At 37.7% G+C, this 23,844-nt stretch overlaps 1 protein-coding gene across 2 annotated transcripts in view; it reads left to right on the top strand.

Moving 5' to 3' along the window:
- Positions 1 to 23,844, top strand: part of LOC5579027 (ATP-dependent Clp protease ATP-binding subunit clpX-like, mitochondrial) — a 146,510-nt gene that overhangs the window by 13,963 nt on the left and 108,703 nt on the right. The window contains exon 1 of one of the 2 annotated variants that reach the window (XM_021853258.1): positions 20,535 to 20,852. The exons of the other annotated variant lie outside the window; for it this stretch is intronic. The gene's annotated coding sequence lies outside the window, so the exon portion shown is untranslated. Of the gene's footprint in view, positions 1 to 20,534; positions 20,853 to 23,844 lie in introns of those variants that run through there. 2 annotated transcript variants of the gene reach the window in all.

The following is a 23,844-nucleotide window of genomic DNA, read 5'->3' as shown; positions in this document are numbered from 1 at the left end:
GGATGAGATCTCCTAAGGAAGTCCCTGGAGATAGATGGAGCTCTGAAGGAATTTCCGGCAAGTATTCTGAAAAAAAAAATCCAAAGGGAAATCCGGAGAAATTTAAAGGGGAACTCTGAAGTAATTCCTAAATAAACAGCGAAGCTATTCCTAGACGAACAACGAAGAAATTCTGAAGTCATCTCCGAAGTAATTCATGGTTCAAATCTCCAGAGGAATTCCTGGAGCGAATCTCCAAATAAATTGTCTGAAAAAAAACCCGAAGAAGTTTTGAGAGAAAATATCCGAAGGAATTTCTTAATGAAATCCCCGGAGAAATTCGTGAATGATATTCCCAGAGAAAGTCCTGGATCGGAATCCACGGATAAATTGCTATTGGAATTCCCCTGCGTCCCGGATGAACCCTTGAAATCTCCAGAGGAATAAGTGGCGATAATTCTTGGAGGGATTCCTGGACGAAATATTAGCAAGAAAATTCCTGGAGGAAGTCCCCGGAAGAATTACTGGACGAAATCACCGAAAGAATTACTTTTGAATTACTATGTAGAGCAGTGATTCCCAAAGTGGGCGAATTCTTGTAAATTTGTAAAACTGATTTTGGGGGCGAAAATGCTAAATAGGGTGCGAAAGTGAGATTATGGAAGCAATTAAAAAACAAAAATAGATTCTTATATATTTTAATAAATGTATCTTCATCCAAGGAAGAAGTTATTTGACACCTTACTATTTAATCTGTTCATGCATGTACCCCTAAACGCGCTCATTATCAAATTATAATAGATAAACGTAATGATTGATACCTGAATGGTTGTTGCGAAATATTATATTGAATATATTTTGAAAGAAGAAAATATGTGAAAACTTTTGGCGATGTATTTCAGTGATCGAAGAGTTGAAAAATAGTCAGGGTTTACTTATATTTTTTATATTTTATATTTAGCTTAACTCGAAAGTAATGGATAAAGAACTTTTGTCTGACATAAAAATGAGATGGTTAGTGAGAGTAAACATCCCTGGAGGAATTTCTTAAGGAAATTTTAGGAGGAATTCCTGTAGTAAATCCCCTGAAGAATTTCTGGACGAAATCCCCAGAGGAATTCTTGGATGAAATCCCCTGAGGGATCACCAGAGAAAATCCCCGGAGAGATTCTTGAAATTTCCGAAAGAAATCCCCGGAGGAATATCTGGAGAAAACCCCCGGAAGGAAATCCTGAAGAATTTCCTGGAGTAAATTTCCGAAGAAATTCCTGGTTCTCCAGGGAAATTCTGGAGGAAATCTCCGAATAAAATCTCTGAAAATAAAAACACGAAGAATTTCTGGGGAAAATCCTCGGGGGATATCTTGGAAAAAATCTCCGGAATAATTCCTGGAGAAAATCGCCAGAATATAAAAGGCCTCTAGAGGAGTTCCTGCAAGAAATTCAGTAATTCTGAGGAAGTTCCGGAGAAACTCCTGGAGAAAAACTCCAGATAAATTCTCTGAAAAATAATCGAAGGAATCTCTGGAGAAAATCGCCTGAGATATTTCTTAATAAAATCCTCGGAATTATTCCTGTAGGAAATCCCCAGAGGAATTCTTGGACGAAACACCCAGAGGGGTTACCAGAGAAAATCCTCGGTAAAGTTGAGAAACTTAAAAGTAGATGGAGTACCGTGTACTTTTTAATTCCGCTCCTAAATGTTTATCTTTGACAGATACGCGTATTTCGACTACCACTTGCAGTCTTCTTCAGTGTCAGTTACTCGTATCCACTGTGGATACGAGTAACTGACACTGAAAAAGACTGCAAGTGGTAGTCGAAATACGCGTATCTGTCAAAGATAAGCATTTAGGAGCGGAATTAAAAGGTACACGGTACTCCATCTACTTTTAAGTTTCTCTATTTGAGATTCTGCTCAGAGGATTTGAACATTCATTAAAGACTCGGTAAAGTTGTTAAAATTTCCGGGGGAATTCACTGGAGGAATTGCTGGAGAACAACTCCGGAGGAAATCCTGAATAAATTCCTGGAGTAAATTTCCGGAAAGTTCTTGAAATTTCCGGAGGAAATCCCCGAAGTATTTTCTGGTGGAATTTTCAGAAAAAAAACCCGGAGAAAATCCTGAAGAAATTCCTGGTTCAATTCTCCAGGGAAATTCTGGGGGAATCTCCGGATAAAATCTCTAAAAAAAAAAACGAAGGAATTTCTGGGGAAAATCCTCGGAGGAATTTCTTTACATCCCTGGAGGAATTGCTATTGGAAATCTCTTGAGGAATTTCGGAAGAAATTCCCCGGAGAATATCTTGGAAAAAATCTCCGATATAATTCCTGGAGCAAATCGCCAGAATATAAAAGGCCTCTAGAGGAGTTCTTGCTAGAAATCTCCAGAGAAATTTATGGAGGAAGTTCTGGAGAAAAACTCCAGATAAATTCACCGGAAAATCACCGAAGGAATCTCTGGAGAAAATCCCCGGAGGAATTTCTTAAGGAAATCTCAGGAGGAATTCCTGTAGGAAATCCCTGGAAGAATTTCTGGAAGAAATCCCCAGAGGAATTTTTGGACGAAATACTCTGTGGGATCACCAGAGAAAATCCCCGGAAAGATTCTTGAAATTTCCGGAGGAAATCTCCGGAGGAATATCTGGAGTAAACCCCCGGAGGAAATCCTGAAGAAATGCCTGGAGTAAATTTCCGAAGAAATTCCTGGTTCAACTCACCAGGGAAATTTTGGAAGAAATCTCCGGATAAAATTTCTGAAAAAAAAAACACGAAGGAATTTCTGGGGAAAATTCTCGGAGGAATTTCTTAATATCCCTGGAGGAATTGCTATTGGAAATCCCCTTAGGAATTCCTGAAGAAATTCCCGGAAGATATATTGGAAAAAAATCTTCGGAATAATTCCTGGAGCAAATCGCCAGAATATAAAAGGCCTCTAGAGGAGTTCCTGCCGGAGAAACTCCTGGAAAAAAACTCCAGATAAATTCTCTTGAAAATAACCAAAGGAATCTCTGGAGAAAATCGCCGGAGGAATTTCTTAATAAAATATTCGGAATGATTCCTGTAGGAAATCCTCGGAAGAATTTCTGGAAGAAATCCTCAGAGGAATTCTTTGACGAAACACCCTGTGGCATTACCAGAGAAAATCCTCGGTAAAGTTCTTGAAATATCCGGAGGGATTTCTAGAGAACACCCCCGGAGGAAATCCTGAAGAAATTTCTGTAGTAAATTTACGAAGAAATTCCTGGTTCAAGTATCCAGGAATTTTGGAGGAATCTCCGAATAAAATCTTTGAAAAAAAAAAAAATACGAAGGAATTTCTAGAGAAAATTCTCGGAGGAATTTCTTAATATCCCTGGAGGAATTAGTATTGGAAATCCACAGAGAAATCCTCTAGAAGAGTTCCTGCAAGAAATCCCAGGAAGAAATCTCCGGACGATGTTCCGGAGAAACTCCTGGAGAAAAACTCCAGATAAATTCTTTGGAAAAATCACCGATAGAATCTCTGGAGAAAATCCCCGGAGAAATTTCTTAAGGAAATCTCAGGAGGAATTCTTGTAGTAAATCCCCGTAAGAGTTTCAGGACGAAATCCCCAGAGGAATTCTTGGACGGAATCCCCAGAGGAATTCTTCTACGAAATCCCCAGAGTAATTCTTGGACGAAATTCAGTGAGGGATTACCAGAGAAAATCTCCGGTAAAGTTGTTGAAATTTCCGGAGGAAATCCCCGGATGAATTTCTGGCGGAATTTCCAGAGAAAACCCCCGGAGAATATCCTGGAAAAATTTCTGGAGTAAATTTCCGGAGAAATTCCTGGATCAATTCTCCAGGGAAATTCTGGAGGAATCTCCGGATAAAATCTCTAAAAAAATACGAATGAATTTCTGGGGAAAATCCTCGGAGAAATTTCCTAATATCCCTGGAGGAATTGCTATTGGAAATCCCCTGAGGAATTTCTGAAGAAATTCCCCGGAGGATATCTTGGAAGAAATCTCCAGAATAATTTCTGGAGCGAATCGCCAGAATATATAAAAAGCCTCTAGAGGAGTTCCTGCAAGAAATCCCTGGAAGAATTTCCGGACAAATTCAGGGAGGAAGTTCTGGAGAAATTCCAAGAGAAAAACTCCAGATATATTCTCTTGAAAATTCACCGAAGGAATCTCTGGAGAAAATCCCCGGAGGAATTTCTTAAGGATATCTCAGGAGCAATTCCTGTAGGAAATCCTCGGAAGAATTTCTGGACGAAATCCCCAGAGGAATTCTTGGACGAAATCCCCTGAGGGATCACCAGAGAAAATCCCTGGAGAAATATCTAGAGGAAACCCCCGAAGGGAATCCTGAAGAAATTCCTGGAGTAAATTTCCGAAGAAACTCCTGGAGTTAATTTCCGAAGAAATTCCTGGTTCAACTCACCAGGGAAATTTTGGAGGAAATCTCCGGATAAAATCTCTGAAAAAAAAAATTCTGAGGAAAATCCTCGGAGGAATTTCTCAATATCCCTGGAGGAATTGCTATTGGAAATCCCCTTAGGAATTCCTGAAGAAATTCTCCAGAGGATATCTTGGAAAAAATCTCCGGAATATTTACTGGAGCAAATCGCCATAATATAAAAGGCCTCTAGAGGAGTTCCTGCAAGAAACCCCTGGAAGAAATCCAGGAATTCGGAGGAAGTTCTGGAGAAACTCCTGGAGAAAAACTTCAGATAAATTCTCTGGAAAATACCGAAGGAATCTCTGGAGAAAATCCCCGGAGGAACTTCTTAATAAAACATTCGGAATTATTCCTGTAGGAAATCCCCGGAAGAATTTCTGGATGAAATCCCCAGAGGAATTCTTGGACGAAATCTCCTGAGGGATCACCAGAGAAAATCTCCGGAAAGGTTCTTGAAATTTCCGAAGGAAATCCCCGGAGGAATATCTGGAGAAAACCCCCGGAGGAAATCCTGAAGAAATGCCTGGAGTAAATTTCCGAAGAAATTCCTGGTTCAACTCTCCAGGGAAATTCTGGAGGAATCTCCGGATAAAACCTCTAAAAAAAATACAAAGGAATTTCTGGGGAAAATCCTTGGAGGAATTTCTTAACATCCCTGAAGGATTGCTATTGGAAATCCCCGGAGGATATCTTGGAAAAAATCTCCGGATTTATTCCTGGAGCAAATCGCCAGAATATAAAAGCCCTCCAGAGGACTAGAGAAACCCCCCGAAAAAAGTCCCTATATCACTGAAAGAATTCCTGGGCTAAATAATCCCCGGAAGAATTCCTGGACGGATTTCTTTGAAAAAATCTCTGGAGGAAATCCAAGGAGGCATTACTGGAGTAAATCTCCTGAGAAACTCCTGGTGCAATTCCCAGAAAAAATCCTGGAGATAAATTCCGGAGAAATTCTCTGAAAAATTTCCCAAGGAATTTCTTCAGAAAATCCCGTGAGAAATTTCTTAATGAAATATCCGGAGAATCTGGACGAAATCCCCAGAAGAATTTCAGAACTAAACCCCCAGAGGGATTTCTGGACGAAATTCCCAGAGGAATTGCTTTTAGAAAGCCCCTGAGGAATTCCTGGAGAAAATCCTCTGAGGAATTCCTAAAGGTATTCTAGGATTAATTCCTAGAGCATTTGGTCAGAGGAGTTTCTGGAGGAAATTATGGGAGAAACTGCTACTGCAAATCTCCTGAGGAATTCCTGACAAAAATCTCCGAGTTCTTAAGGATATCCCCGGAGGAATCCTTGAAATCTCCGGAGGAATCCCTGGAGGAAATCTCAGGAGACAATCTTTGTGCAAATTCCCAGAAATATTCCTGGAGAAAAACTCCGGAAAAATTCTCTAAAAATATCTCCGAAGAAATTTCTGACGAAAAACCCCACAGAAATTGCTTAATGAAATCTCCGGTGGAATTCTAGGAGAAAATCCCCGGTGAAATTCTTGGAGGAAATCTTCGGATGATTTTTTGGACGAAATCCCTGGAGGGATTCTTGGTAAAATTCACCGGAGGAATTCCTGGAGCTAATTCCCGGAAGAATTGATGGAGGCAATCTTCGGAGCAATTTATGGAGAACGTCCCCGGTGTTGCTTCAGGCGCAATCTCGCTCCTTGGTGCGGGCGCACTGAATGCATGTAGATGTGCCTTCCACAGTCTTGTTGGCGTTGATCACGATCTGCAGCAGTTGGATCTTGCTCGGGAGTATCTCAAGGCGACACACAAGTTGAGGAATGTTTCCGAATATGCACCGCGACGCGATGGCCAGGCAGCTGTGAATGTACTCTTCGTTGAATGATTGGCCCATTTTGGTAGAGATTCCATTTCCGTTTGCAGCGTGCTGATGATTAGCCTCAGTGCACTCGAAAAGTGCCGGATTTTCAGGAACCCATTCAGCTGAAGATCAGGAGGTGCGACCAGTTGGCCTTTTTCTTAATTAAGGTACACCAAATAGCGAAAAGAACACCGCATTCCGAGAGGCATCCGTTTCAGGTCGAAAGTCACTAGCTTGAACTCATCAATTGACGACAGCCGTGGAGTGACCGTTTGCTTCTGATACGCCGCCTCGCTGGTCCTCCTGGAACACGAATTCCCCAATCAGATCTATTGCGGGAAAGGGAATAAATATTGTAAAAAAACAGCAGCAATTAAATATTGTTCCTATTTTTACTTACCTCAAATGAGTAGGAATTAAAGACGGTGACTGCTTCAGCGAGAATCATCCGAACTGGTAAACAAACATTTGTCAAACCAGTTTTGGAACAGCACAAATCTTGGTCCAAATCTGACCAAAAATAGAACACGCAGCTAGCCTGTTCCAAAAAAATAGACCAGAAAACTGGTATAAAATAAAATTGGAACATTATTTGCAACACCGGTGCAAGCTCCAATTTTGAGCGTGGTCCAAAAATTTGGAACCAACACGGGATTTGGACCACCGGTGAAGTTGCCCTAAGGTTTATTTGAGAATGACCTTTTCCCTGGAAGTACAACATTTGCTCACAATGAAAGGTAAGAACTCGCTGGATTCGTTGAGAAACTTTCATGATTCTGAGAGCAAAGAACTCAAATTGTTCAAACGAATAACCAGTCTTAGGTAGTAACATACACGATGAAAAAGGTAATAAATTACCACACTTCCACACAGCAGATCGCATCGAACGATCAAGCTGCGATCGCGCCGCTCTTCAAACACCGAGAAGTGTTAAGTAGCATACGGTGCTCCATCGGTGAGTAGTTTACATTTCCAGCAGTTCCATTTCATGCCTGTGTGTTATTGTTTTTCTTAATTGCGGTAACCATTCAGAGGTAAACACTGATCCCTGCATACGCTTCGAGAAAGAAGCTATCTATTTGTTTTGTATTATAAAACGATACCTATCGAATTCAAGCAGTGGCAAAGTCAAACGCTCAAAAGCGACATCATTTTTCCGAGAAGTGTTTCGGATTATGCGAAATATAAGTGTGAATAGAAGTTGACAAAAAATCATTGAAATTATTTGAATGGAACTGAAAATCCTTCAAAGACATTTTACTTAAGTTAATATAAGTTTTTAATCAACCTCATAAAACGAGCCTTACTTTGGACAGCCCTGTTCCAAAGTACGGGCTTGTTTTATGAGGCATGTGAAGATTTTTACAGGGTATCCATCCATCCGGGAAAACCGGGAAAAACCCGGGAATTACAAATGACCGGGAAAAATACGGGAAATACCCGGGAATTTGGTGAGCACCCCGGGAAAACATGTATTTCAAACATAAGACTACCAGTTTATTTAAATTTTAAGTACTATGGGGTAAAACTAGAATTTTTAACAAGGGGTGCAACACCGTCTGCAATTCGTACTTTGCATTATGATTATTTTTTGGTGAGGTGACAGAGAGGTACCTAACGATTAGGATCTTTGAAACATTTCAAGAGGGGTACATAAGGATTTCTGACAATGTTCTTGGCGAGATGATTGTTAGATTTCCATTTGAAATCATTGCAAATTTTATATGAAATCTTTGCTAGAATCAAAATGAAAATCGAACCGATATTCGACCAGTATTTAAAAATTCTTTCTGAGAGATCACTGAAATGGTTATAAGTAGATTGCTAATAAGATTTTCAGTAGACTCTAGAAAAGGTCCTTGGCTGATTTTGCTTTAAATTCTTAGAAGTTAATGTCCCTCTGACATTTGGATAAGATTTTTTTTAATATCATCCGTTCATTTTTTTTTGTCACATGAGCTCTTTTTACTCATAATTTCAATCACAAACACATAGTAAATGTTCATTCAAACAGCATAAATGTAGATACATATTTTTAAATAGAAGTTTCTTGAGAAAAATCATATTAATTCAATGTGAATTTAAGAAAAAAACAAACGAATTAATATGATTTATGAAAATTTTTCACTAAGATATTTTCTAGAGGAAAGCGCTTACTGACATATTTTTGATTTTCCTCGTTGTAAAAATCCACGAGATCTTTTAAAAAATATCGTAGGGATGAACAATAGGTGCAATTTTTGAAATTCAAATTTCTTCACTTATTGCACCCAAATCCTTGGCACAACTCGCATACAGTTAACTGGATTCTATTTGATTCCTTGTTAGATTTTAACATATTCCTGCAGCAGTACTTCTTGGGAAGATTCTTGAAGGTTATCTGACTAGCTTTTCTGACAGTTCCAGGCAAAATTCATCCCACGGTATACAATGGGCTATGAAACCCATTAGAAAGTGTCTTGAAATATTCACAGAAGCCGCCAAAGTTGATGCTTGCTATATTCCTTACAATATCCTCGAAAAATTGCCTAGCAAAAATATCTTCACGGGAACCTTTCAAGACGATTTTTGGGGAACTCTTTAACGCTAATCCCTGGCCATGAAATTGATCGTGAGATTATTTGTCGGAGTTTTCGCAAGAGCTTATACTGCAAGAATTTTGTAGAATTTGATCAATATTCTTTAGAGATGTTTCTTAGATACTAGTTCTTTGTGATCTCTTTGAGACCCTGTCAAGGATATCTATTGATAAATGTATAATTTTTTGAAGGATTTCCCTAAACCGCTAATCAGTTTCCTTGACAAGATGGAAATCACGAAGCATCTTACGCGTGTAAACCAACGCAAAACAAACACGACAGACTCGATTTTTACCAAAAGCCCAATTGACTTCGAACAGCTCCAAATACGTACACGAAAAGATTTATCATCGCCAGATTACAGCACTCTTATACTCGCGAGTATTTTGCTTGTTTTTGTTCTGGTTCAGCAATTTTTGTACAATTTTTGTTTGCATGGGGCCGCGGGATATTTGTAGAACGAAAGGGGCCACAGCTCCAAAAAGGTTGGGAACCACTGGCTTAGATGGTTCTTATGAGGCCTCTGACGAGATTTTGTATAGATTTCTGCAGATTGACAGCTAATTCTTTCTTCTTCTTCTTTCTGGCGTTACGTCCCTACTGGGACAGAGCCTGCTTCTCAGCTTAGTGTTCTTATGAGCACTTCCACAGTTATTAACTGAGAGCTTACCATGCCAATGACCATTTTTGCATGCGTAATATCGTGTGGCAGGTACGATGATACTCTATGCCCTGGGAAGTCGAGAAAATTTCCAACCCGAAAAGATCCTCGACCGGTGGGATTCGAACCCACGACCCTCAGCTTGGTCTTGCTGAATAGCTGCGCGTTTACCGCTACGGCTATCTGGGCCCCAATTCTTTCAATAATCCTAAACAAATGTCATGGCTAGTTCTCTGATGAATAAATAAATAAAGAGGTCCTTTAGGTACTCTTAGTAAGATTTTTGTAAAGTATTTGACTAGATTATTGATATGTTGATTAAATCTTTTGAAGAATACTTGGAAGATACAATCTTGGATTCATGTCAAAAGTTTTAGCCAGCTTGATAGGAGAACAACAACATGTATTTGGAAATATTGTTTCTGTTAAAAGAACTTTTCTTGGATCCAAAATGAGATTCATCACAGATCAATCATTTCTCCATAAATCAGGCATAAGCCATGTCTAACGCATAATTCTTAAGGCATTCTTAGAAGGTAACAGAAACCTATTGAATTTCGCCCTTTTGTGGAAGTTTGGATGCACAAAGCAGACATTTATATTCCATAATTTCTCTGAACTTCTCATAAATTCCAGGGGGTAACGGTGTTTTTGATATTTCAGCAAATCAGCATTGTTTTTTCATAAGGGCCTATCTACATTCATCGATTTCTCTTCATCGTTAATCTCTTTGCGTTATTGCAGAAAACTGATTCTGTTGTCGTAGGATGAAGAATTACTATATCTTCTTCATTAATGAGAAATATTGAAGATTTCTCGCATAAAATTAGATCTCTCCCTAAAAGCCATTGGTAACCGAGTGTAAGCTGCTTGTTTCTAAGCAAATTAATAACACAGAATGAAAAATATCACCACTAGGAGATAGAGTAGGATCTTCTCTTCATCGTAGCATTGTTAAATAACGTATAAATCCATTCGTTTGCTCGGTAACAATACGCTACACACTCAGTTACCAATGGCTTTTAGCGCGAGATCACAGTTTATGCGAGATTTATCTAATTTAGCAAATTTATTAGCGGAAGAGAGGATCGATGAAGATGTGCAGAAATATTTTAAATCTTTTTGTCCAAAACCCTTTTAAAATGTAAACCGTTTTTTTAATTGTACATATTAAAAATAATTCATACATAAATTAGATCATGTCCTCCAAATTTGTCAATTTCGTATAAAAAAGAAGAAATTTCGTGGACACCCGGGAAAATCCGGGAATTGGAAAACTGATTTTGAATGGACACCCTGTTTTTAAGATTCTGCTCATATCTGAACCGTTGACTGTTTCTATTATAAATTCAATACAAGCTAAAATATGTTCAATTCTTCTAAACATGATCATGTGGGGCCTTCCTTAGCCGAGTAGTTAGAGTCCGCGCCTACAAATCGAAGTCATTCTGAAGGTGTCTGGGTTCGATTCCCGGTCGGTCCAGGATGTTATCGTTTGCAATCAACTTGGCTTTGGGGATGATTCTGAACATGCCCGCAGTCCACTTAGTCACTTCAGATTTTTCGAAATGAAGCTTTTGGAATTGTTCTTGTGATTCATCCAAATATTTCTTCTGATTTACCTAAAGGTACTCTTTAGGATCCCCACCAATTCTTCCAGGAACTCGTCTTGGGATTTTTCAAGTTATGCTTAGAGGAAGTGCTTCAGAATTTGCTCCAGTAATGTCAATATCCAGTAATTTCCACAGGAATTACCTACTTTGATAGTTTTCCCAGAGACTATTTTTTCCATTTATTTTCAATCGACTTTTCTAAACATTCCAACTGAAGTTCTTCCAAAAGACTCCTCAAAAATTTATTCTACAGTGTTCAATGATGTTCGCCCTGGAAATGGTCCAAAAATGCCTCCAATGCAGATAATATATTATATAAATTATATAAAAAGGTTTTTTAAGGTTTCCTGTAAATGCTATAGAAATTATTCTAGTAATTCCTCTGATGATTCCCACATATTGCTTTCAGAAATTCCATCCGATGAAATTTCATGGAATTCCTTCAGAAAATTCTACTGGATTTTATCCAGGGATTGTATTACAGTCAACTCTCCCTTATTCAATATTTCGTATCTCGATTTCAAGTTACTACTTCGATGGTCTTTAGAATCGTATTTGCACTGTTTTTATGTTCTATAAATCGATACCTCCCTAGCTCTATGGTCCCTTCTATGTCGAACTAATAAGAGTTGACTGTATTTATTTTTTCATAATTATAGAAATATATCTATAAAATCCACCAAAACTTCCTTAAAAGTTCACGAGTTGTTTCAGTAATCTTTGTAGGAATTCATGAAGGATTTCTACGGAAGTGTCATTAGCAATTACACTGTTCGACAAAAAACATTTTTTGGATGGATCAGGGACGCGTTTATATGGATCTTGAAGTGCAAGAAATGTATAGAAAGAGGCCGTTTTCAAATGATTTGCAGCACCCCTTGATTATTTTTTGATAAAGCTTGAAAATTTGACATTTTTAATTACAAAAAAAGTAATAAGCAAAATATTAATATATTTTTAAATTCAATTATACAACCATTTAATTTGTCAAGTCATTATTTTTTAGCACTGGATGATTTCAGGGAAACGTGCACCATTTCAGAAGAATATTGGCATCTATTTTGTATATGAATTTGGAATGTTAACTATCATTAAGCAAGTACGTGAGGACGTGCACCATATAAATACTACTTTTTTTCTATTTCACACATCTGGTTCATTATATAATAATCAAGGATCTGAATTTTCGTATCAATGATGCGAAATCTACGATTTTTCGCACGTAAGGAGAATGCTTTTTTCGCTTCCTCACGTGAACATCTTTTATCGCTCACACTATTTTTCCCTACGATGGTGGATAACCGAAAATCACTTCCCTCCGGGGATAATATATTTTTCACTCCATCATATTTTCGCTCACCAACTGCTCCCGAGAATTATCACTTTGTGGATAAACAAAAACTAGTGCCGGCGACGGGATTCGAACCTAGAACATTGCTAAAATGCTACCACACCAACTTGACGAAAGGAGTGGTTAATTTGGTGCATAAAAGTAACTGCTACTTGTGGCGATGGACACATGAAAAGTTCTCCATGGAGAGGAGAATGATAAAATAAAATTCTCACAGCTGTGGAGTTGTGCCATTATCTATTTTCGCTTTGTTTTGTAGACGGATAATTTCGCAAGGCAGCTAATCGCTGAAAATTGCTGTGAGGGATAAATCCATAATCGTGAGCGTGAGTGAGAATTCGGAAGCCTGATAATAATTCTTATAGGTTCAAGAAGAAGCTTGATTAGGATTTTATTCTTTGCTCCATTTGATAAAGCAATGAGCAATGGAATTCAGTAACGTTTGATTTCAACAAGGATACGACGACTACGGAAAATTTATGTGTCTGTTATATTTATATGGGCTGGTTGGTCTAATAAACTCTCAGCAGCAATACAAAATTGATATAGGTTGGACAATGACATATAAGTGGTCTTACATGCGCTAGCTGGTTTATCAGGAGACGATGTCTGTAAAAAAAATGTGATAACATTGTTATTTGCGATTTCTAAATATTTCGATAGGTTCTCATTGAAAATAGTTTACTTATCGTGAGATTAACTTTCATCAGAATATCCCTGCAAAAATAACAGAATAACAGAAAATAGCAATAAATAATTTAGTAATCAACATTTCCACATTTTTTTGCGAAAGCCGCTCAGGCAGGCATGAGCTCTTTATGATTCAGTTTGTGCACAATGCTGATCATTTGTGAAAACTGGTTTAGTGGTAACATACCTTCTTCTTACTTGTAAGATGAAACAATTCCGATTCTTTTTTTTATTTTTTAATTCTACATTTCACATATTTTTCGGCAATTTTAATCAAACTTTCAGTTTTGAGATTTAGAATAAATTTCACAAAAAATTGTGATATAATCTGAATGAGTAAAACACTTTTTTTTATATGTCTTCCTGTTTAAAGATAGAAAAACAGATATTACGTGAAGTTTCGCAAAATTGTTTATCATAAATGTATTGATAAATAGTTTTTTTGTGGGCTTCGTGGCCGTGCGGTTAGTGTTACCAAGCATTTAGCCGCATCGAGTCAAGGGGTGTGGGTTCGATTCCCGCTTCAGTCCGGAAAACTTTTCGTCAGGAAGGTTTTTCGACTGTGCCACTGGGCGTTGCATGCTAGTCCGTTGTCTAGTGTGGTGCTTCCTTCAAAGGGCAAATCGCCCACTGGAAACATTAACGTGTCGGTGTCTTCTTCACTTAATCGAAAAGCATTTTTACTCATTTAGAGGATATGGGAATGGGGGTTCATAAATGGACACGTTTGGCCTCATAAAGGAAACGAGTTTAAAATTAATTTTAATGATCGACTTCTTTATGTTTCCAATATGCTTACAACTAAACCCATTTGAAGAAAACATCCCATTGAACAAGAAACTAACGCTCCATCTGAAAGTTTGATTAAAATTGCCGAAAAAATGTAAAATGTAGAACCAAAAAAAAAAAAAAGATTTGGAAATGGTTTAACCAGAATTGTTTTCATCTTACAATTAAGAAGCAGACATGTTACCACTTAACCAGTTTTCACAAATGATTAGTATTGTGCACAAACTGAATCAAAGAGAGCTCATGCCTGCCTGAGTGGCTGTCGAGTGGTGTCACAACAAAGGTGAAATTGTTGATAACTGAATTGTTGGTTGCTATTTTACGTTAGTCTGTAATTTCTAGGGATATTCTGATAACAAATGGACCTCACGATAGGTAATCTTTTTTTAATAAGTACGTATCAAAATCTTTGGAAATCGCAAATAACAATATTGTCACATTTTTCATAGACTTCGCCATCGGTTACTGATAAACCGACTAGCTCATGTAAGACCACTTACATGTCAGTGTCTAACCTAATTTTGTATTACTGCTAAGAGTTTATTAGACCAACCAGCCCATATAAATATAGCAGACACATAAATTTTCCGTAGTCGTCGTATCATTGTTGAAATCAAATATTACTGGATTGCATTGCTCATTGCTTTATCTAATGGAGCATAGACTAAAATCCTAATCAAGCTTCTTCTTGAACCTATAAGAATTATTATATAATAAACCAGATGTGTGAAATAGAAAAAAAAGTATTTATATGGTGCACATCCTCACGTACTTGCTTAATGATCGTTAACATTACAATTTCATATACAAAATAGATTCTTCTGAAATGGTGCACGTTTCCCTGAAGTCATTCAGTGCTAAAAAATATTGATTTGACAAATTAAATGGTTGTATAATTGAATTTAAAAAGATATTGATATTTTGCTTATTACACTTTTTGTGATTAAAAATGCCAAATTTTCAAGCATTATCAAAAAATAATCCAGGGGTGCTGCAAATCATTTGAAAACGGCCTCTTTCTATACTTTTCTTGCACTTCAAGACCCATATAAACGCGTTCCTGATCCATCCAAAAAAATTTTTTTTGTCGAACAGTGTACATACCTTCCGATTCTTCCAACAATTTCTCAAAAAAAAATTTGTCAGTTCTCTATAGACATTTTTGGATTTGAAGAGAGAGATTCCTTAAGAGGAAAATAACCATCATCTTTTTACAAATTTGAAAACCCATTTTTTTCGCTGAAAATTAAAGCTATTATTGCATTGCAATTGCTGTCTGTATTTTTTGATGAATGATGATAAATTCTTGAGCCCTAATGACAATTTTGGAATGAATCCTAAGAAGTCAGAGAAGGATTTTCTGGAAACATTACTGTTTGAATATGTTCTAACCGGTAATCTTGGAATAAATCCAAGTGAAATCGATAGAAGAATCACTGGATGAATTCCTGGAGAATTTAGGACTTCCTTGAAAGCTTTGTTAAAGTATTTCTGGAGGGATTCCCGAAGACATTGCTGGTAGATGCTTTGGAGTAATTTCTAGTGTTATCCTTAAAAAAGGTCCAGGTTGAAATCCTCATAAGTGAAATTTTGGGAAAATTTCTAAATCACTAAATCTCAATTACTTTTTCAAATCGGTGTAAGTAATTTTCAAACGGTTTGGACAAAAATAATTGAGAAGAATGAAAACCTTATATCTATTTCTATTTTGAATCTAACCTATATTTTGTTATTTTTTGTTTACGTGTATCCTCAAAACTACATGCAAGAGACACACGTCCAACACCGTTTTGTTCAATTACTCAAGTCATTTATGACTCAAGTAGTGATTTCGTCACTTTCTATTTTTATAGCATAGTGGTGAAAGTAGTGGTTAGGTTGCGGTAGTTACAAATCTTACTTACGCCGTTATGTAGTTTCGAAAATTAAATGTTACAAAAGTGAAAATCGAATTGGTTTAGAGTGCAACGTGTAGAATTTCGTTTGCGGTACACGTAGGACTCATGAACTAATGTAGAATTCGTTTTTGAACCTAGGTTGGAACTGGTGAAACCCGATCTGAATCACAGTTTCAACCCCAACCCGATTCAGGTTCGACCATGCTACAATTTGCTTGACGTTGGTTTGCTTATGTGTTGATCACCGATCCAGTTCCTAAAAACGAAAACGACATAAGTTTGTTTATTCTTCGGACTTACGGCTGCTCTAATGGCTACCACTTCAATCCTAGGCTCGTCCCTTTCTTCGCACTTTGTAGTTGTATCTTTCACTTGCTTCTATCTTCCACTAGTTCAAAGTTCATCGCTAAAACCAGAGACTGTGACAAGAAACCGTTTCACTACGCTTGCATTCTTCCATCATTATAGCACACCTTTCCTTACATCTGGTACATAGGCAGTCTGCTAACCAAAACCCAAGCCTCTATGTCATAACATTACTTTACTCCTATACCTTCCCGCATGAACTGGCGTAGATGCAGGGGTATATCCGGTCTACTGTCGGTCAGTTTTAAATGCAACATCAATTTCCCTCCCTTTTTCTCATTGGTCAGCATTCTGATGTTGCAGGCGCCATTGTTGCCTAAAATATAAGATCACCAGCACTTATGTACTGAGGGTGTCTGTTAGTTTCAAGCAGTCATCTGGTCGATTCATTGTGTAAGAGCAGCAGATCTTTCGATACTGAAGTACATAGACGGTTTTTTCTCTCTTCCATTCAATTATTAAAAAACACGTTGAATTATTCCATTCAATTATTAAAAAACACGTGAACGTTAAAATCCCATATAAAATCAAACAGTGCAAAGCCATTGCAGGGCTATTTATTTTTAATCGATTGAAAAGCAAACGAGTAAAGACTGGACTCGGAAAAAATGACACACAAAAATAATCATCAAAAATTTATTTTAAATTGGATACTTCTCAAATTTTCAGGGATTAAATAACTGTGTAGTAGCTATGTTTTGGAATAATTTATTTATTGAATTTTTTTTTCAAGCTAAATGCTCGTACATTTCTCTTAATACTGCTCATGAGATCTTGGGTGAGGCTTTACCCATCTTTCTAACATTATTTCTCCCAATTTTTCTTCCAAGCTTCATCGGTTTTGAATGTTTTTCCACTTTTCTTAAACCTCATTATCGCCCAAAACTTTTCGATCGGACGAAGTTCTGGTATATTTGGCGGGTTCGCCTCCTTCGAGACCAATCCATTACAGGCTTGGCGTACGACATTTCCCAGAATGACGTTCCCCAGAACGACATTCCCCAGAACGCCATTCCCCAGAATTGGACATTCCCCAGAAATCCATTCCCCAGAATGGGACATTCCCCAGAAAACCATTCCCCAGAATGGGACATTCCCCAGAAAACCATTCCCCAGAATGGGACATTCCCCAGAAAAAAAATAACAAGAGATCTTTGAGGTGTTCAAATCCAGGAAAATGGTAAATAGTAAATAGTGAATGCATCTATCTGGAAAATTCGAGGAAAACCATAATTTTCATAGATAAAACATTTTCGTATTGTTTTTTTATTTTTAACGGTAGGACTTTCGGTTTGTTGCAGTCTTTCATTTATTGAATGGAGAATCTTTAAATCAAAAATTCTTTAAAATTAACCACCTATGGTCGGAAATGTAATTCGAACAATTTGGACGATTTTTATATTTTTTGACGATTTTCTCGTCGAAAAAGTTTAAATTTAGCGTGACATAATATGTGTACCATCCCTAATTATTTAGACAATAAACCTAGGAAGAACAGCATGTGTTCAAAAGAAGGGAGAATATGCCATGATAGCCGAAAAACAAATTCCATTAATTTACTTTGTGACATATTACACTACACCAATCTCCCTTTGAAAGTACAATTAGAAAGAACAGCCAATTTTAAAAGAAGGAAGAATAACTATGAAAGCAAAAAAAAAACAATAGCTTGGATCAAGCTTGATCATAAAACACAGTATGGCATATGTAGGAACAGCTTATTTTAAACGATTGAGCTACTTTTCCTCGAATGTCGGTTTCCCAAATGTCGTTTCCCCGAACACCAGTTCCCAGAATGCCAGTGCCCCGAACAACCCGTTTCCCCGAATAGCCTAAATAGTTTCCGAAAATTTTTCAGCTCTTATAATTATCATAACTTTTTGTGTTTCGAGGCGGTAACGAACCGGTCATCTAACATGCACCCTTCTTCACTTGATTGGCGGTTCTTTCGAGTTTCACCATCATTGGCATTTTTGGCAAGATATATTTAGTCGTAGATGACGTTCAAATCTATATTATCTTCTTCTTTTAATTGCTAATCGTTCATTCTAGTTCAGCACCAAGTCCTTAAATACTATTCTTGCACCTATTTGAACTGCATCACTATTCGGGGAAACGGGTCATTCGGAGAGGTGGCATTCAGGAAAATGATATTCAGGGAAACGACAGTAGCACAATTATGAAATTAATTAAGACACAATTAAGGAAATTTTTAAACAGCATTTTCCTCCTACGATTATGGTTGGGTCTGCCGATGAACCACTTAGCCACAAAACCACCTCTTTCCCCCTTCGTGATTTTTTGACCGTACAAACTTTTTGAAATTTGTATGCCACACCCCTTCCATAGAAGACCAAGTGATCTATGGACGGCAGCTTAGATGGTTTGCCTGAGAAAAAGGAAGCAAACACTCGCCGTTCAAAAGATTTTTTAACTCAATTCCGATTTTATTCGCTTGAGATCCATAATAATGAATTTGACAAAATAATATTTTGGGTGAATTGACGTCTGTGTCCGGAATTCGAATCAATTCAGTAGGTACATTTCTTAATGACAAAAAAACTAAACTACCAATTTTTTTCCAATCTTTACAAACGTATAAAACCCATTCTGGGGAATGTCCTATTCTGGAGAATGGTTTTCTGGGGAATGTCCCATTCTGGGGAATGGATTTCTGGGAAATGTCCCATTCTGGGAATGGGTTTCTGGGGAACGTCATTCTGGAGAATGTCGTTCTGGGGTTTGACTTTCTGGGAACTGTCCTACAACCTTGGTACGAAGCGATATCCGGCCAGAACAGCGTGGGACCACGGTGAGAGCGGAGGAAGGACAGCAAGCGCTTCTGCAAGCATTCCTCTCGATAAATCTGCCCGTTTATGGTGCCGGTTGTAACGAACGGCTTGCTGTACCGTCCGCACTCGTAGATCGCCTGCCACAACAGGTACTTCTTTGCGAATTTGTTCATCTTTCTCTTCCGGAACCGACAAAAAACTCGAGGCTGGGGATTTGTTTGGTGTCCGCCTTGATGTATGTCTCGTCGTCCATGACGAGAAAGCCTAGCTTGGCCAGCCACTCACGGTACAGCTTCCGCGCACGCAATTTGGCCACCGTGTTTTGCTTGTCACGTAGCCCAGCCCGCTTTTCATGGTCTGCTGGGCGAACCACTTTGACGAATTAACCTTTTTGGCCATGTCTCGGGTGGAAAGGTTCGGGTTATTGTTAAAGTACTGCTTTATCTTCAGCGCCTTCTCTGGGTATTCCGTTTTCGGCTTTCAGCGCACCGCTCGATGGTCTCCGTCTCCTGGAACATCTTCACAACGTGGGACATGGTGCAATGGTGGACTTTTGTCAATCCATCTGGGCGGCTGACCAGGATTATCGATTACAGCGCCCAAGATTTGCTGGCGTAGCTTTTCTAGTTTTGAATGCATCTTGATAACTAATTGACAGATCGCGATAGAATTTTGCACACATAAACATAACACTCTAAACTTGTATTACCCAAAATTTCAACAGAGTGTCGCATTTTTTCAAGTCCAATCTTTATGTGAATGAGTGAGTGAAAAGTCAGTGAAATCATGATTGATTCAATGATCACTTGACTCAGTGTTGTGAAAAACTCAATTTCTCGCAACTCACGCTTGAGATTTTTCATGCGTGAGTTATCAATCATGCAACTCAGCAGTCAAAAAATCATGGATGAGTTGGCTCACCTTTTTAACTCATTGTCTCGTATTTCCACAGTTTTTGTTAGTCTGGTAATATTATGTTAATTCTTTCTAACGTAAACAACAACGTTCGGGTTTCACGAGTTTTTGCCGGGTTTTACGACTGAATCATTTTTTACGGTTTGAGTTGATTGAGTTGATTTTGCATCACAATCTCAAGCGTGAGATTTGCGAAGCAGATCTCTAATGAGTTTGCTCTCACGGGAGAGCGTATTGATTGATATTTTGAGTGTGAGTCTATCAACACTGGACTGAATAAGCGAATGGTTCACTGAGTGAGTTTGTAATGGGATGGGTGTATTTTCCTCAATCAAATTTATTGTTGTACGTTCTCACTGGAACTAATGCTGTTTTTTCAACTTCTTGTTGCCACAAGAATCATGGAAGAGTATTTTTGAACCAGTTTAATAATACTCGCACAAGTTGAGAAAATGCTCAGTCGCGTACTCATACTGGCTCACTGATACGATGCCTGTAAGAGAGCGAAAGAGAGCACAAGTGGCGCCGCGGCCGTCCTCGACAGCCCCATATCACGGGGCACGAGAGGTTGGCTGAGCTTGGTTGGAGGAATCGCGAATGCAATTATACTCTCATCATTCAGCCCAGAGCGCTGCGCTGTTTGCGGCTGATGGTAAACGTGATCCGACCGCCAACCCGTAGAGACAGTCTCGCGTCCGCGCGCAAACTTACGCGTGCTTCCGATTTAAGCTCCCATAGCTAATATTTCAAATCGAAAACATTTCCATCTGTGTCTGTGGTAATCTGTTCGCTGTTTTTTTTTTTTGTGTGTTGTTTCTTTAATCCGCTCACATCCGCCCGCTTGTCGAAGTCGAACTCGATATCGCTGAAATTATAGTCTGGCAGATCAGACCCGGGGCGTCATTGGTCAGTTGTGCTAAAAATAGAAGAAAACAAAGGCAGTGTTGTGGCGAAAAGGAACGAAAAAAAGGTGATTAACGTCGAAACGAAAATGTTGGTAAATTTTGAGGGTTGAAATTGAAAGTCTTTGTGGACCTGAACGAGTTTAGCAACAAACGTTCAAAAAGTGACGTATGCAGCAAAAAAAATCTAATATCACGTCGTTCTGCCGACACATCACTCACGTCGTGCATATTTCATAAAATTGCTATCGAATACTTGTAATAAAACAGATGGATCGACGTAAATCGAACTATCACGCCATTCGAAACGTTTTTGCAATGATTTGAAAATATTTCTACGCAAAATTCACAACGCGAGGGCTATGCAGCGAAAACGACGTAATGGTACAATGTATTTTTTACTGTGTTCGAGGAATAGGGGATCTTAATGGGTTCTGAATAAAATGGTTCAATACGTTTAACATCAGTGATTTTTTTGTGATACTGTTTGAGCAATGCTTGCTCCTACTAAGTGGATTTGCGCCGATTTATTCAAAACGTTTCAAGTACCACCGGAGAATATCTATATCACTTTTGGAACAAAGCAGCACAACTTTTTTGAAACGACTCATTTTGGGCTGGATTTAGATATTCTTTCCCATCGTCTACAACACATCCAATGAGTTACATTAAGGTGATAATGAATCAAAGCGAAAACTCAAATTTTCATGAGCACAAATCTGGACCAAGCTTCCATTTGAGCTGAAAACTTGATCGATTGGTCATTCGATCATGTTTTCAGCTGAATGGAAGTGCAGATTTGTGCTCTTGAAAATTTGAGGTTTGGCTTCGATTAATTTTCACCTTAAAATCACATGAAAGGTACAATTCATTCTGACGCGTTACCACTTACTAAGAAAAATTTGACCATAAAGGTGTAAAATGGAAGGTCCTGAAAGGGATATGTAATGTGAGCTGGAAACTGAAAGCTATGATAGAATGAATTGCAGTTTATGCCAAATGACGCTTCATCAACATCAAACCAGAGCAAGACAAATTTTAATTCAATTCAATTTGATACATACTTATACTTACAAGAATTCGGCAAGTTGGTATATGAATCAAATGAATCAAGTTCTGCATAGGACTGGATGAGAAATTTTCTCAAGTAAACAGGTGTGTTGACCTCATCGATTTATTGTTCTATTTTTAGAACACTGGCTCGGCAGTATTTTGGCACCGTCATGCTGACGAAAAATTGAATTAGTTCCCAAAGTCTGTTAACAGACTTGAACATGGTTGAAAGCAACCATATAAGGTATCACTGAGAGCAATTAGCATTGATTCAAATTTGTTGGAGGCATAACCCGGGATTGCTATTTAAGAAATGTATGTACCGTAATTCGGGGTGCAGTTGATCAGTGGGGAGAAAACGATCATTCCCTTAGGCACATGTATAATCTGTAGAGAGGTATAATTCGATTTGAATTAACAAAATATTTATAATGTCATTGTCTGATAACTACCTTTGATTTTCATAAATTAGGTTTGACATTGATGATAATTATAACCATGGAAAAAACAGTTTTTTTTTTTAAGAAAATGTTTTATGAACTGCTGAAGGGTTCTTCTCCAAACATTCGACAATTGCAAGGCCCATTAAAAGACACCATCAATATAAACTGCTTCATACAAACCAGACTTGTTCTGTGAACCCAGTTTTGAATTTGCATTGATGACTAAAATTCATTTCTGAAGAAAAAAAAAATCAGTTCTTTTTGTGAGCGTGTCGCCAATTTCAAAGAAAATTGCCTACCTTTATGCGTTAAATGTGGTTTATTCTGTAATTAACAACATTCAATTATAAAACTGACCGATTTATCAACAAGTTGTGAGTTTTTGAAACTTGGTTCCTAACCGGTGACCCCTAATTTAGTGAGAAGCATATGTCTTTATTTTTGGAAACATATCGCAGGCAAACTCTCCCTTAGTGGAGGTAGTAGTGTGTTTTGATATGTTTTGTATAAATAAATGATTATGTGATATTTTTATATGATGTACGATGCGAAAATGATTTAAGCAATCGAATAATATTCACAAAAATTGATTCATAAAGTCATGTTTAAAACAATTATTTTGCTTAACATTTTTGCTCCTTTGCACCTACAGTGGTGCATCAGTAGTCATAGTGGAGGGTCCCATAAGAAATCAATGGTTTGAGCCATTAAAGGAACCATTCTTAAAACATACCTCTACTAAAGGAACAGTGTTTCTATTATTGGTGCAAGGATTTTTGCAGGTAAATTCTAAATTAATCTTATTTGTTATACATTGGAATGATAGAAAAATGTGCAATCTATTGACTGTTAATCTCATATTTCATGATTTTATCACTATGTTTTAGCAGTTTTTTCTAAGGTTCAGTACTAATGGTACATTTGCCATACTGATCAACTTCATCCCGGATTCAAAACCTGTACTTTATAGTTTCTAAAAAATATGTTTGTTATTATTATAAAATTTCGTCAAAATTTCGTTTACATAAATCGATAAACATCCTAACAGTATAGATTATAATTTTTTTGGATGTTAGTACTTTCATTTTACCGGATATTATAGAACAGAATCGCTCTAAAGTGATCAAATTCACCCCATTTTACGATACTTGTTAAAATGCAAGTGAGAATCATATCCTCACACATACGCGAGCATCGGTTTTGCGAGTGTGTTTGTGATCACCGCAATAGACCTTTACGCGAAATAACAGCACCTGAATGCCGTTTCTGAAACAAAGAGCAAACTAACGTGTTATAACAACTTCAATATCAACATAGTTATCATTTCGCAAAATGATCTTTTGCCGTAAACACAAACGCTTTCGCAAAATTAGTTGCTTGCGTATGCGTGAGATATTCAAACTCAATTCCCAACAACACGAACTAGACTTTTGTTAGCTACCGTCGTTGGGGGTGATAATGGGTCAAAAAGGGATGTGTATGAATTATTTATTGAATAATTATCGCAATTTAACTCCAATAAACTTCAATTTTGGTGTGTATGTACTTTGATAGTACATGAACA

Source organism: Aedes aegypti, chromosome 3 (genome assembly GCF_002204515.2).
Source record: "Aedes aegypti strain LVP_AGWG chromosome 3, AaegL5.0 Primary Assembly, whole genome shotgun sequence".
In the NCBI taxonomy this organism is placed as follows: Eukaryota; Metazoa; Arthropoda; class Insecta; order Diptera; family Culicidae; genus Aedes; species Aedes aegypti.
The sequence above is the reverse complement of the archived record's forward strand: the minus strand, read 5'-3'. Positions and strand labels throughout refer to the sequence as shown.